We start from the raw sequence: 15,712 nt of genomic DNA, 5'->3' as shown, positions 1-15,712 counted from the left end.
TTCCCCAACAGACTGAAAAAAAAAAAAAAAGCCGGGCAGTGGTAGCACAGGTCTTTAATACTAGCTCTTGGGAGGCAGAGGCAGGTAGATCTCTGTGAGTTCGAGGCCAGCCTGGTTTACAGCATGAGTTCCAGAACAGCCAGGGCTGTTATACAGAGAAACCCTGTCTCAAAAAGAAAGGGGAGAGGGGCAGAGGGAGGAGGGAGGGAGGGGAGGAAGGAAGAAACAAAAAATGGGCAGTGCCTTGCCTGAGTGGAAGTTTGGAGGGACACTCTGGCAAGATGTAGAAATCCCATAGATCCGATTGGGGAAGGGGTTTTCCTGGTTTATAAAATGTATATCCTGTCTTGAAAAGGCATGCCTTTAGTCTCCACTGACAAGGAAAAAGAGATGCCTACTTTAAGAAGACATTCAAGTATTACAACATATCCGAAAAACAGGGGACTGGAGAAATCGCAAGAACACACTCTCCCCACAAACATAGAAATTAAAATCCACACAGCCGGCATAAAAGCACACACAGTAGTAAGTTTTCAGGCTTTCAGAACTCCCAAGTAGCATCTCCTCATACCTACACTCTGAAACCATGAGACAGAGCCTTGGTTCTAAGAATCCAGAGATGATTAAATCCCAGGAACATCAACTATCTTTAGAAGCATGACAACCATGGCATTCACTAATGCACAGCAACCGCAGTGACCTCACCAGACTGAGCCCTCCGGCATTCAGTCATGGGTGAGGGACAGGCCCGTGGGACCATTCCCCACCCGACCCAGGGGAGCTAATGGCCGTTGAAGGCTGCTGAGAGAGAGAGGAAGTCCTTGTAGCCACTGGTAAGTTCCTCACGCTCCGGTGGATAACCTCCCACCCAAGACCGTGTGAGCAGCTCCAGGGAGACCCAAGGGGGTCACGAAACAGAAACAAAATAAAACAAAAAGGAGATGAAACTGGGGGCGGGCACGGAGTGAGAGGAAGGGCAGCTGGGACCGTTGGAGGGTAGAGAGGGTGGAAGGAGGGGTGTGGTCAGAATGTTTTATATGCATGTGTGACGTTGTCACAGAATACTGAGAAAGCAAAGTACGTTATCGGAATTGAGAAATAAAAATCCAGGTTCCATACAGGTAGGTCATGAAAAGGTGCTAGGCGGAACGTAAGAGTTGCGGAAATCTCAGGGTGAATTGCAAATGCAGGAAAAGAGCATGGTGAGGGTTAGGACATGTAACGGAAAAGCAAGCGAGAAACAGAGACGCTCACACTGTTTCGACTCAAATCCCAAGAGTCCGAATAAAAGGCAAAGCCTCTACCGGTGCGAGTAACTGGACTCCTGAGGGGAACGGATTGACGACGTTTCAAAGTCCTCGCTGACCGATTTCCTCAGTGCTGGTCTTAGGAATGGCAAGAGTTTCCCTCAAAAAATCGCGCCAAACTATCAAATATTGAAGAACGAGATTCAAGAAGCTAGAGAAATGGCTCAGCAGGTAAGAGCACTTGCAAAGCAAGAGGATCCGAGTTCACATCCCCAATATTGATTTAAAAGCCAGACAAGACTGTAATGCTTATAACCCCACCACTGGAAGATAGAGATGGGTAGATTCCGGGAAGTCACTGGCCAAGCAACCCAGCAGAATGGTAGCTTCAGGTTCACTGCCTCCAAGAACAGGGTGGAGAGTGATAGTAGGCTCTTGACCCCATACCCACCCCCACTCTGGGCACACACACACACACACACACACACACACACACACACGCATTCACACATGTATAACTCCCCACACCAAAGCATTAGTTTCACATGAAATATACATGAGATATGTGAGACAAGAGATATGTGAGGAAAATACGTGGAACAACAGAAGCAAACAACACAATTATCAAATGAGAAGCCTTGAGGTCATATGGATTCTGACTTCAAAAAGCACCATTTCACAGAATTCCAATTCGAAAGTGGCGGTGGAGAGAATTCACAAGGTTCTCTGTAAAAATTTAAGGTTCAGATGGAATAATGAAAAAGATCTAGTTAAACCCTGACAGAAGTAGAGAAGGAAGTCATTGTGCTTGTAGTATGCTTGTGAAATACACATAAAATGTCTCCATCCCTGGGTAGGAATGAATTCAAGGCCAGCTGAAAAGCCAGGCTGAAGGGACAGTTCTGGGTTTAACAGCATTTGCTGCCCTGTAGAGGACTTGAGTTCTGAGTACCCACATTGAGTGGCACACCACATCTTCATCTCCAGCTCCAAGGGATCTGAGGTCTCCTGGCCTCTGTGAGCACCTCCATTCACATGCACACACAACAATTAAAATAAAACTAAATATTCCTACAGAAAAACCTATCTGAATATAATAATATACCCTAGGTCTGAGACTATGTTTTAATTCAGTTGAAATAATAGACAATATGTTATTAGAAACCGAACAATATAACTGCTATTTATTTTGAAATCTTTAAAAATGAAATGTCAGAAGAATTCAAAACAAATATAAAAATTCAATACAGTAAGATCTTGCAGATAAAAGATAAATGTAGTAAGAACTTTGTAATAACACCTTAAGACTTGCATGGAAAGAAAGAGAAGAAGAGGAAGGATGGACTGAGGAGGAAAGATTAAGGGTTTCCACATTTAAAATAAATCACAGGTAGCAGTTAAGATAAACCATGTAAATTGATGTATTAAAATTGGCAGACGATGTAATGGTCCTATGGCATACAGGATTAATTTCTGAAAGAGACAAAGGGATATAAGCAGAGAAAAAATTTAGACAACTCTAGGAGAGCAAAATGTAATTGTCAAGGATTATGGTTTTAAAAATTCAATTTTCCAAGCCTTATACATATTTCATCTGACTTATCCGGATTTTATATTTTCATGGTATTTTAAAACCTAAGCATTTTAAAGAATTTTTTAAAAAATGAGATTTTCATCTCAGAAGCCTTTAACTTTGTAAATTTAACACATCAAGGTTATTGTGACAGAAAATTTTACACGGATGATTTCCTATGAATGATTTACCAGGAATACAATCCTAAATGCAGAGATAATATGGGAAAGATTATTCTAGACGAAGATGGATCTCCTCTGTCGGGCCACAAGATGTTCTCAGCTTAGCTTTGCTTTTCCAGCGAGATTTTCTTACAGTCAGGCCATCTGTGGAGTGTTGAGTTCCCTGAGGGACCTACTGTACAAACTCGCATGGACTTAACATTATTGACATGTCTCCATTAAAAATTATCTGTCCTATAAATGTGTCTGAAGGTGGAAATGTCAGTGACTCAGTTTCTCTGATGTTAACAACCTGGAACAATTTTTTTTTTATCAAGTTTATGCATGTGTCATGGGTGTGAGTTGCATAGCCTTGTAGATTGTAAGACATGGAAAGTGGCATTTCCCTTTTATATTGTGTGTGTGTGTGCGCGCGCGCGCGCGTGCATGCGCACGCATGCGTGCGAGCACAGGCATGCATGCATGCGCATGTGTGTGTGGTGTTCCTTTAAGGAGATGCACATGTGCATGTGAACAGAATCCAGAAGCCACCTTCAGGTATCATTCCTTGATGTCTTCTACCTTGTTTTTTGAGATAGCATCTGTCCTTGGGACCTGGGGTTAGTGGATTAGCAGGACTGGCTGGCCCATAAACCTCGGAGATCCCCGTCTCCACCTTTCTGGAGGAGATTATGAGATCACACTGCATGTGACTTTTTACATGGATGCTTTTTATGTGGACCAGACTCGGCTCTCCACGCTTGGGTAGGCTTTCTCGAGAAGCTTTCTCCCGAGACTCGCTCAGTAATCGCCAGTGAATTTTCAGTGCAACAGATTCAGAGGAGGACCCAGAAATTTGCATCTGTCCAAGTCCCTGGTCCTGCTGTTGCTGACCGTTGTGAGAAGCACCCATGCTCTGTACATTTTCCGAGGTGCTGAATACAAACTGCCTACTCACCCATACCCTTCTTCATATAGGAATTTTATAAACTGCCATCACACCCAGGTGTCACAGTTCTGCTCACTTCCCAAGTTACTAAATGCTTTAAGAAACTGTTTATGGGGGTGAACGTTAGAGAGGCAGTTTCAAAATACAGAGGCCTTTGGTCCTCATTAATACTGAAAATGCCCTGAACCCAGAGGAAGGCAAGGCTTAGCAGTGTAACAGAGAAGGAAGTGGAGACAAACAGACCCATTCAGGGAGGCAGAGACATGCTAACACCCATGTTATATGTTAACTCCCTTTGAAAATAAAAATAACAGAGAGCAGTCTTTACCGGGAAAATAGATCACTTCAGATTAGGCGAATTCTGTTGTTTCAGGTGGTTAACCTTGTTCCAAACCTAGGGCTGGAGTTAAAGAACAAAAGCACAAGCCTGGAGGCCAGTCCTCAGCTCAGTAGTCTGGATGGGAGCCTATCAAGAGTAACTGAAAACCATGGACGTAGGACATTGGGACTGTCCAGGAGGAATTCTCCTTTGGCTGCTCAGGAGAACTTAGAGACAGCTACAAGGGGAAGATGAGCAGCTAGCTGTGTTTTTCATGGGGAACTCCATGGAAATATCTCCCACGGGGAGACATCTGTTCCACCTGCTGTCTCCTAGAAGTTCATTCCTGGGGTGAAGAGTGAGTTTATACGGGGGTGCAAGGGTGGTATTAGTTGTGGGCAACCCATGGACAGGAACCTGACACCTGACCTTGGACATGTTTGCCCACAACCCCTTCCTTTTGGCTTCCCTGGTAGATAGCTCCTCACTTGTGTGAGATGTGAGCTCAGGGCAGGACCTGCCCAGCTGTGCCTCTGAAGGGCCAACAGAGCGAACGCCGTCACAGTTGACGTACTGCTAAGCTGAGAAAAAGATGATCACCATAGTGACGGATGCAGAGAAGCCAGGTCTGGGAAATGTGATTAAGTCTCAGAGGAGAGGAACAGGGGATAGTCCAGTGGAGAGAGGAGAGAAAGGCTCCCGAGGATTCAATTGAATTTTCTAAATAAGAAAAACACCACCACCACCGTCTCTCACTGGCAGAAACAGGCGTCCATGTAGCCACACCCTCGGGGATCAGTACCTGTGTTTTACCTTTTCATGCACAAAGGTTCCACAGAGCTTGGCTGGCTGTAGATTGCAGGCCACAGATCCATCACAATGCATCCCGCAGGAGGCCCCTGGGCAGAGGTTTGCAGGTCATGTCTTAGATGTTTGGTATTGAAGGACTTAATGACAAGCTGCCCTTCTGGTGTCTCCCACTATGGCAAGTGGAAGAGTCAGAGGCTAGACCAGGAAACAGGCAGGAGATTGGACTGTGGGGTACCTACAGGCTAAAGGATACAGTTGTCAGGGCCTGGAGAGATGGCCCAGCAGTTAAGAGCTGATGTGGGTCTTACAGAGGATCTGGGTTTGGTTCCCAGCACAGGCATGGCGGTTCAAAGCCATCCATAACTCCAGTTCCAGGACCTCTGACCCCCTGTTCTTACCTCTGCAGGTATCAGGCATGCATGCGGGGCACAGTCATACACCCAGGCCAATTCCTCATATACATACAATTAAAAATAAATATATCTTAAAGAGTACCATTGTAGCTATACACATGCACACACACACACACACACACACACACACACACACATACACAAAGTGTAATTTATACAGCAACAACGAAAGAAGACAGAGCATTAAAAATGGCTACCAGACAGACACCAAGAACAAAAGAATAAAGAACATTAAAAATGGATACCAGAAATTAAAAAAAAAAAAAAAGCTGAGTATAGTGGGACATGGTTGAAGTCCAAACCCTTGGGAAACTGAGGCAGGAAGGCCAAGGGCGGCCAGAGCTCCAGAGTCCCCTTTGCTGGGTGGGGCTTTTCCATAACAACTGTCTAGGAATCATCAGCACACCGGTGTGTAGCTCCTGTGGTCTCATTGGTCCATCAGAGTAATTAGGTGTGCTCATTTCTTTGGTTTGCTGTCAGCGTTCAGGGAAATAGACTTTTGTTTACGTCTCCCCGGGGAAAGTCACACCCACTCATGGCTCCATAATGTGAGAACCCGGAAGAAGTTTATTCACACCAAAATTCCACTAAGCAGCCAGGTGTGTGACATTATAGCTGTTATTTCAGATGTATTCCGTGGTTCTGACCCCAAAACTGGGGAGGATTTGCAAATCCTAGCAATTGGCTCTCTTCTGATGGTTTTACTGCAAAAATGTAAAGGAGCCGGCGAGGCAGTCACGGAATCATCCCATCTACCAGACATTTGAGTGCAGAGAATAACTTCTCCATTATTCATTCATCCCCCTGATTTAATCAGTTGGTCATCTCTGGGGAGAACGCCTTTCAGGTACTGAGCTGGATGGGGAAATCAATAGGCAGAGCCTCTTACAATTCTATCTGGAAGAGCTCGAGGAGAGTTCTGGAGAGCCCAGAAGCAGAGCCACTTGTTCTGAAGGATGAGCTTCCCCCCAGGTGAGGCTTGAGCTGAATATTATGGCGTGGAAACAAGCTGGCTGAGGGCGTAGAGTGAGAAATAGCATCGCAGGAAGCCGGGGCTGCCAGTACAAAAGAAAACTTTTTTTTTTAAATCCGAGTTTGAATTGGCAGGCTGTCCTACATTTCAGCAGAAGGGATAGCTGCTCTCTCTAGCATGGAAGACATTTCCTGGGCCATTAAAGATCCTTCGAGGCAAAGATCCTTCTAGGTCTGGATGTGAGCTCTCCCCAAGGACTGATCCTTACCCCCTGCCTGGGGATGTCTGCTTCGTCTTTTGATCTGTTCTAAAGCTCTCAAAAAGTCTGTGTGGGTCTCGTTAAATGTTGTGTTGCAGAAACACATGTGCATTAAATGCTTATCCAGGTGTCACAACTAAGCATGTGGAGAGCTAACATGGAAGGGGGGGGAGACAGAGACAGACAGACAGAGACAGAGAGACAGAGACAGGAAGAAGGAAGGAAGGAAGGGAGGAAGGAAGGAAGGAAGGAAGGAAGGAAGGAAGGAAGGAAGGAAGGAAGGAAGGAAGGGCATTCAGACAGATGGACAGAATGAATGTCTGGATGCCTGACTGTCCCCAGGGCTTCTGTGAAGCCTTGATGAGGTGTTGCTTTCTGGAATCCAGACCGAGAAACTCTGACCCTTTGTCCAGGGTACTATGAGAATAGCAGTTTGGTTTGCTGCATCTGTGTTTAGTGGTGCCCTACGGCTCTGAGGACAAAAATGTCCCTTCAGTGCTTCAAGGGCTGGCAAACCCAAAGTGATTCTACATGACTAGATTTGTGGTCCATTCTAGACTATTCTTCCTCCCCTAGCTTCCCTTGGAAACAGCTCACCCTTTCTATTCCAGTGTGAAGTCAGCAGCTTTGAAAACCATTGTCTGTTAGAGAGAGTGATGGGAAGATGTCATCTGAGGTCACTCAACCCAGCTCCAGCAGCTGCTTAGAATGGCTATCCAGTTCCCGATTCCCTCTGTTAACCAAGATTGTGAGAAGCTCATCAAACAGCTCACCTCTGCCTCATTCACTGCAGTTATTCACACTCACCAAGGACCACAAACACCCAGATGTGTGTTGACAAGGAGTCCTGTCTGCCTGTGGCCCTCCAGAATTCTGAACGGACTTGAAAATTATGGTCAGAGTCCACCGGAATTTGAAGAAAAGGAATAAAGCGATTGTGAAAGCTGTTGGCTATTATTCTTGTTAGCTTGCTCATGTAGAATATTTTCAATTAAATAAGCACAAGTGTGTTTCCCCAAAGGAAGTGACAGCTAAGTCATTGGAGGGAACAAACATCCAGTCACAGTAACTCTCTGAAAGTTTGCCCTCCACCTCTGAAAGGCTTCTGTTCTGCTAGAATCTCCCACTTATCATGTAAGAGAAAATTTGTCATGGTGGAAACAGGCCCCTTTGATTCTAAAAGAAATCAAGGACCCTTTCTCAGATTACCCAGACCAAATCCTACATTAGTGGCAGACAGAAGAGCCACAGGGTCTATCTTTAACAGATCCTGACGACCAATAAGGCTAGTAGTCTCTGCAGACAGCTTGCTCCAGGATCCTGTCTCTGCCTCCCCAAGCTGGAATTACAGGAGGGCTGTTATACTCACCTGGAATTTACATGAGTCCTGGGGTTCCGAACACTGGTCCCCTTGCGTTGGGGGCAAGCACTTGAACTTCTGAGCCATCTCTCTAGCCCAAGATTAGTATTTTTGATTGATTAAGGGAATCCTAAAACATGCAACCAAAGTGGTGACCTTGCTTGCTTCTCTCTCTTGGCCCTGGAGTGAGGTAACAGCACGAAATGCTTGCTCCTCTTTTAACCATTGCTCTCAAAATGTACGGGTATAAAAACTAGCCTTCAAAAATAAATAGGAGATTGAAAAAATACACTGGCCTTTTTTTTTTTTTCTTGGTTTGTGGACATTAACGATACTGGAAGTGGGGGCTTGAACAAGAGGATGATGGGAAAAGCAAAATAGCACATGGTTTTGGTTATATGTGGAATCTGGATTTTTAAGAATCCTTATGCATTCACGTGACATGAAAGCAGCTGTGAGGAGGGAAAGGCCCAGTGAGAGGAGGGGAGGAGGCACTGGAGGAGGACTGTTTAGAAAACACAATGCTGTATTTGTATAAAAGTGAGATAACCAGAATACCATTCTTTTCTATGCTAACTAAAATACAAACCCATGTAAGGATACAGAGTATTTTACTCTCCAAAATATCAAGCCAAACTGTTGCACTGGTAGAGCAATCCAGCCCAGAGTCACGCCTTTAGAATGGCCTTGAAATAGACACCTTGTTCAGTTCTGCGGACTTGACTCCCTGTAGCACGGATGAGGATTTTTGAGTGATTCACAGCTCCTTGCGCTCATGTCTGGAGACCTACATCCTGTAGCTGGGTACGTGAAAGTATTTCCGTCAGCGGCACAGTGAGCGCAACTGTGAACCAGCACATACAGCCTGTTGCTTTAGAATGTGAGTATCACCAGAACATACAGCCTGCTGCTTTAGAATGTGGGTATCACCAGCACATACAGCCTGCTGCTTTAGCATGTGAGTATCACACACACTCTTAGAGTTCATCAACTTTGCCACGATCCTGTCCTGATCATCTAGAGATCAGACACCACCAAAGGACCTTGGGTACAAGAACCATCCTGATAGTGTGGCAGGTGCTCTAATATGAGGACGCGTAGCCCTGGGTTTGATGCCTGTCTCCAGCAACAGCTGCTCTGGCTTCGGCAGGCAGGCCATTGAATTTCTCTGCCCCTTATGTTCTCATCTATAGTTAGGGTAATGGACTACATGGAGAAAATGGGGAAAGCCACCACAGGGCTATCTAGATAGATGAAAATCTCAGAGAACAGCAACCAGCAACAATGGGATCTAGCCAGGAGAATCAGGTCGGCCTCTCTGTGTTGCTTTAGGTGAAGGCACACACATGTTTGCATGTCAATTTTCTCAGGTAAAGATAAAACAGAGGCCAACTGGTAGGGACTAGTCACCTCCAAAAGCCCATGATTCTTCAGCCAGCTTGAATATGTCTTTCTCACCCATCAGGGAATAGATACAGAAGTAGAATATGATTAACAATCACCATAAATTCATTGAAAAGGAAGAGAAGATGGTGTTCTATCTAAGACATCAGACTTACTTGATGTTCCAAATGGGAAGTGAAAAGCCTGTCAAACAGAGGGCTTAAACAGGGCTTCTCGGAAGTAGACAGGGAAGACAGCCATGGTCCTTCCTTCCTAAGCTTCACATTACCCAGGGTAATAAAAATCAGCTTATTTTAAGAAAAGAATTGTCCCCTTCAAAACAAAACAAAACTCTGTAGCAGGAATCTTAAAAGTTCTTATTAATAAAATCAAACCCTGGGCCAGTTATTGGGGTGAAAGCTGGTAGATCAGAGAGACAGAACAAGCCACAGCTATCTCACCTTGCCAGTTCCTCAGCTGATCCTGTTTCCTCAGACTGGAAGCCTCTGAGTCCTCATCCAGAATTAATTTCAGCTGAACTGTGTTGCTCCAAAGCCTGAAAGCTTAACCAGCCAAATGCTTCTAGTTTCTGGTCCTCACGCCTTATATACCTTTCTGCTTTCTACCACCACTCCCTGGGATTAAAGGCTCGCTTTCTGGGATTAAAGGCGTGAGTCACCATGACTGGCTGTATCCTTGAACACATGGATTTCTGCCTCTGGAATGCTAGGATTAAAGGCGTGTGCTACCACTGCCTATCCTTTATGTTTAATATTGTGGCTGTTCTGTCTCTGACCCCATATAAGTTTATTAGGGTACACAATATTTTGGAGAACACAATACTACCACATTTTCTCTCTTTTTGTCTAAAATTAAAAAAGCTTATAACTAATACAAGAAACACTATCCAATAAGTATATACAATATATACAGTCAAAAATTACATTAATGATGTCTAGTCCATTAACATTTGACAGATTCAGATAAAAACTCCATTGTATATATATATAACAATGTCCAGTCCAGTGATATCTGATAAACTCAGACTAATAGATTCAGTAGTCTACCTTTTGTCATTTTTATATATAAACTCTAACAGTATTGTAGGTATATATAAAATTCCTTAAAACCTGTCACTGAAGAAATAAAAGAATGCTGCCTAGGGCAGCAAGAACAATGATGAACTGAAAAACCACATATTAAATTATTTAAACTTTATTCCTGCCTTGATAAAAATGATGCAAAGAGAACCACCAAGACACTATTAAGATCTTTAGGAACAGTAGCTTCAACAGTCCCTGTATAGACACAGTGCCTATAGCTAAACCTGCAAGTTCATAGACTACATTTCCCAAGCTCCCTTGCAAACAGGAGTCCCTTCATAATCTGCCAATAGAAGACTGGGGCTGTGAGTGAGGGGAAGAGCTGGAGGGCTGTGATTGAAAGCAGTGTAGATCCTGTGCGAAGGGTGACCCTAGCTTCTAGTTACCTCAACAAGGGAGGCACTCATTTGGGAGTGCCCACCCTAGGTCCAGGGAGCCCCATCAGCATGGCTCTGAGAAGGTTCTAGCAGGTCAGAAGCGGCAGCAGCCTGCACACCCAACTCCAAATGTTAGCACATCCTCATTGCTAGATCAGACTGTCTTCCTTCTCCTTCCTCTACTTCCTTCTCCTTCCTTCTCCTTCATCTACTCTTTTGGTCTTCCTGCCCCCTCGCAGTTAGCCTGTCTATTGGAAACCACCAAAGCTGTTTCCACAGATAGCTCAAGACAGAAGGAAATCTTCAAAGAGTTTGCCTCCTCTCGTCAGACTCAAAACTGCAGAGCCATGGGTTTTAGGAAGGTAAAAAGGGTTCCGTGGTTGTTACTACAAAAGTCTCTCTCTGTATATAGATACGGATTGACACAGAGATGATATACAAGGTAAAGATACAGATAGAAAGACAAATGTCAATTATCCTTTGGTCCCGCTTCTCTGGAGAATCCTGACTACAGAGGCCCACAGGGGCTGATGGTTGTGATCTGGGATGCTGCTGCTACTGGCCAAGTCCAACACAGAAGACCTGTGGGCATCTTCTGAAGGTCATAGGACTTGACTCTGATGGTAATTGGCTCCACTTACGCTTTCTAGAGAGAGGAGGAGTACATGGTCTTTTTTTTTTTTCTTCTTCTGGAAAACTGCCCCATTGCAGGAACAAGGGATGGATCTCTAAGGAACCTAGACTGAGTAATGTCAAGGATACAGTTCCTATAACTTTCATGGGGCCTCTGCTCACACTAAGGTTCTGTCGTGTGCCATTTCCCAGCTCATTGGGTGCAGTAGGAGCTCAGTTCATGTTGCTTGCTGTCACCCTGTTTCATAGTGAGCTTGAGCTGGGCCAGAAGCAAGATGTCTTCAGGCTGTGGCATTTCATCAGGGCACTTGAGGAAGGACAGGAGAGGGTGACCCACACTCTGATGGACTGGTTTAGGGTACAGAATGCTCTTCTTGACCCAGAACCATCCCAGTTACCATAGCTCATAAGTCAATCACTTGGGTGCCAAATACTTCATGGAAAAAAAGAGGGAGATTCCACACCTGGTCCTGACAACCTTTGTAGCAACAAAAGATGTGTTTTTTAAAACTTGTGTCCCAGATTATGGTCTGGGGATTAGCATGTGGTATGGTCTTTGTTATCCCATTTCATGCTTTTCAGAAGATGTGAGGAAATCTCAGTCTACAAGGGCTTCTCTGCTTGGAGGGCTAGTGAGTGATTTCTGAGAATCAAATGAAACTTCAAATCTGTTGCTCTCTCTGCACAGACCATCACAGTCTCTTCCCACACCACCTTCTGTCACATTCCCTCGAGCTGGGCAGTGTTGTATCTATTGGCACTTGGTGTGTCTAATTGGGCAGGATGTCTGGCAGTGGCAGTTTGGGCTCACGGACATGAATTTATACATTCTCCATCTCTCCAGAGCAACAGAGCTATTGTTAACCACCCTTGTGTAGGAGTAGCTTCTAGAAATAGTCCTACCTCCCACTGTGTGGATGCACCCAGTGCCCTGACACCAAGCAGGGCGGGCAGAGGTTTATTCACAACATAAAATTGACCCCAGCCCTAGGACTGTGTGGGCTGCAGAGAATAAACCAGGACTTGAATGCCCAGACTCAGGAGCTAATCGGTGGAAAATCCCTCCAATCATCAAACATGTAAAACACTAAGCGGATAATTTGAAACAGAAGTTCTGTCCTTCTAAGAATGTACTTGATAATGCAGCATCTACAATTAGAATGTCCCACATTTTTTTTTCTTTTCAGAAAGGAATCAGATGTTGCAGAAGCAAGAACATAACTTTTCAAATTTCCTGCTAAGTTGATGGGAAATACCAATACTAAAAAACCAGCAAACTTTTATTACACCAGTGCACCAAAGGCCGCCAGGGGCTGTTAGCAAATGCTGACCTGTCAAAATTTTCAAGAATGACTTCTATGCAAGAAAACGCAGAATGTCTTCAAATCTTGCACCTTATAATAAAGCAAGTGTGGTGGTAGATTTTCCCAAATTTGACATTACATTGCTAATGAATTATCACAGCAGTTTTATGAACTATTAATAAAAAAAGCCAAGCAATTAAGGGAAAGATCAAATTGTCTGTATTATTTCTCTATGGAAAATATGACAGAATTATTGTCATGTTGTCTTAGTTAATGATTGCTATTGCTGTGATGAAACACCATGACCAAAAGCAAATCAAGGAGGAAAGGGTTTATACTTTCATATCATAGTTCATCTTCAAAGGAAGTCAGGACCGGAACTCAAACAGGGCAGGTACCTGGAGGTAGGAGCTGATGTAGAGGCCATGGAGGGGTGCTGCTTACTGGCTTGCTTTTCATGGCTTGCTTCAGGACAACCAGCCCAGGGATGGCTCCACTGATGATGGACTAGGCCCTCCATCCATCAACCACTAACTAATAAAATGCTCTACAGGCTTGTCTACAGGCTGATCTTACAGAAGCCTTTCTCAATTGAGGTCCCCTCTTCTCAGATGACTCTAGGATTCCTGCCAAGGTAAACAGAGGTCCCTCCACTTTAATTAGACAAAAAAGGGGAAATGCTGTGGGATAATGCTCTTGTACACTGTAAAGATCTGTAACTTGAATTGGTTTAATAAAATGGTGGTTGGCCAGTAGCCAGGCAGGATGTATAGGCAGGGCAACCAGACTAGGAGAATCTGGGAAGAGGAAGGGCAGAGTCAAGGAGTCACGAGCCAGATACAGAGGAAACAAGGCGAGAATGCCAGATTGACAAAAGGTACTAAGCCACATGGCTAAATATAGATAAGAATTATGGGTTAATTTAAGTGTAAGAGCTAGTTAGTAATAAGCCTGAGCTACGAGCTGAGCATTTAAAATTAATATAAGCCTCTGAGTGATTATTTGGAAGCCTGCTACAGGATGGGATGGGACACAGAAAAGCTGCTCACTTTAAGCACACATATGGAGAAGTAATAAAAGAGCACACGTAACATTTCTGATTTACTTTTACTAAGGCATGATTCCTTCACATCTGTTTTCCTTAAAGATATATACATGTGCGTGTGCGTGTGCGTGTGTGTGGAGGTTGTAAAAATGGCATCAGATTTTTTAAAGTTAGAACTACAGATCATTAAGAGTCACCTGACATAGGTACTAGGAATCAAAGTTAGGCTCTCTGCAAGAGCAGCAAGTGATTTTCACCACGGAGCCACCATCCTTCCAACCCCTCACATCTCCTTTTAAACACAACAGTGCAAACTTTCATTCTAAAGACCTAGAGCAGTGGTTTTCAACCTGTGGGTCGTGCCCCCTTTGTAGTTGCATATCAGATATTTACATTAAGATTCGCAACAGTAGTAAAATTACAGTTATGAAGTGGCCACAAAAACAGTTTTATGTTTGGGGGTCACCACAACATGAGAAAGTATATTAAAGTATCACAGCATTAGGAAGGTTGAGAACCACTGGTCTAGAGGATATTGGTGCATGGGGACTATGGGCTGCTTAAAGGAGTGCATGAATTAATGAACACTGCTTTGCTTTATATTACATATACACACACATATGTACACACATTTATATGCAATTAAAATGGCATTATTGGTGGACTTCTTGGCCCTAAGTAGGATGTCTACATCACCTCCTTCAAGGTTCAGGGACCATAGTGGAAGAGGAGGCTACAAAAATAAACTGTAAGAGCCTGAGGATGACCTCATAAAGATGTCTTCTGGACATGGTGTTCATGATCTCAGCCATGGTCACCTTGTGCAGGTAATCATGACTTACATAGGCTTAGCCCCATCAACCTTGCATCATTGGTGGGCAAGAGGAGCCCATGATGTCTCAGCCATCCATGAAGGGCTATGGGTAGTCAATGTCACTGAAGGATTAGTTTCATTTTCTTTAATGGTATAGCCACTAATATGCTGTCTATGCCCTAATAAATACCATCCCACTCCCACTTATACAAGTAACCCTAGTCAAGCTCCTTGGATCACATATACAGAGAAAAAGACATTCAAGTAGGAAGGGGACTGTTGGGATGGAAAAAGGGTTCAGTGGAAGTAGGAGAGAGACAGAGGGAACATCAGGCAGTGAGGATGACTGAAATTCATTATCTCCATCTATGAACCTCTCAACAAATAAAAACAATACATTTAAATGGTTTTAAAAGTACTATTTACTCATATAAAAGTTAGCCAACATTAACTGAGTAATTGCTCTACCTACAGGCACACATGTTTTTCTTATTAATGTAATCTACTTAACTCACTCAGAAAGGCAAACATTGGTGTTTCTAAAGTAGAATTGTTTTTGCCTGAGGTCATATAGACAATTGTTGGACATTTTCCCAAGGTCAGCAAATGAGTTATCAAAATACATTGAGTTGCTTCTACTTCCCTATAAAATGTCTACTGAGCATTGGAGTTGGGAACACAGAAAAGGGAACACAGATTCAGAGGCTTAGTCCAAGCTCTGAAATTCACCAGCCAAGATGCTGGGAAAGGTGAAAACCCAGTTCATTGTTTCCTTCTTGGACAGTGAGAACACAGTGAGTGTGTATGGGTCTTGGACAGTGAGAACACAGTGAGTGTGTGTGGGTCTTGGACAGTGAGAACACAGTGAGTGTGTATGGGTCTTGGACAGTGAGAACACAGTGAGTGTGTATGGGTAAGAGACAAATTTTGTTTTTAAAAAATCCTTGGTAGGACTAGAGTGATAGTATACAAGAATAAAGGCCTGACTT

At 43.9% G+C, this 15,712-nt stretch overlaps 2 long non-coding RNA genes across 2 annotated transcripts; both read left to right on the top strand.

Moving 5' to 3' along the window:
• The first annotated feature begins 641 nt into the window (after window positions 1-641).
• LOC114698830 lies at window positions 642-8,353 on the top strand. The gene is made up of 2 exons (XR_003735417.2): window positions 642-833; window positions 7,316-8,353. It is a non-coding gene; the product is annotated as an uncharacterized LOC114698830 (long non-coding RNA).
• A 2,951-nt stretch (window positions 8,354-11,304) lies between these two features.
• On the top strand, window positions 11,305-12,823 carry LOC114698831. Its single transcript, XR_003735418.2, has 2 exons — window positions 11,305-11,550; window positions 12,748-12,823. It is a non-coding gene; the product is annotated as an uncharacterized LOC114698831 (long non-coding RNA).
• Window positions 12,824-15,712: the final 2,889 nt, after the last annotated feature.

Source organism: Peromyscus leucopus, chromosome 22 (assembly GCF_004664715.2).
Source record: "Peromyscus leucopus breed LL Stock chromosome 22, UCI_PerLeu_2.1, whole genome shotgun sequence".
Lineage (NCBI taxonomy): Eukaryota > Metazoa > Chordata > Mammalia > Rodentia > Cricetidae > Peromyscus > Peromyscus leucopus.
The sequence above is the reverse complement of the archived record's forward strand: the minus strand, read 5'-3'. Positions and strand labels throughout refer to the sequence as shown.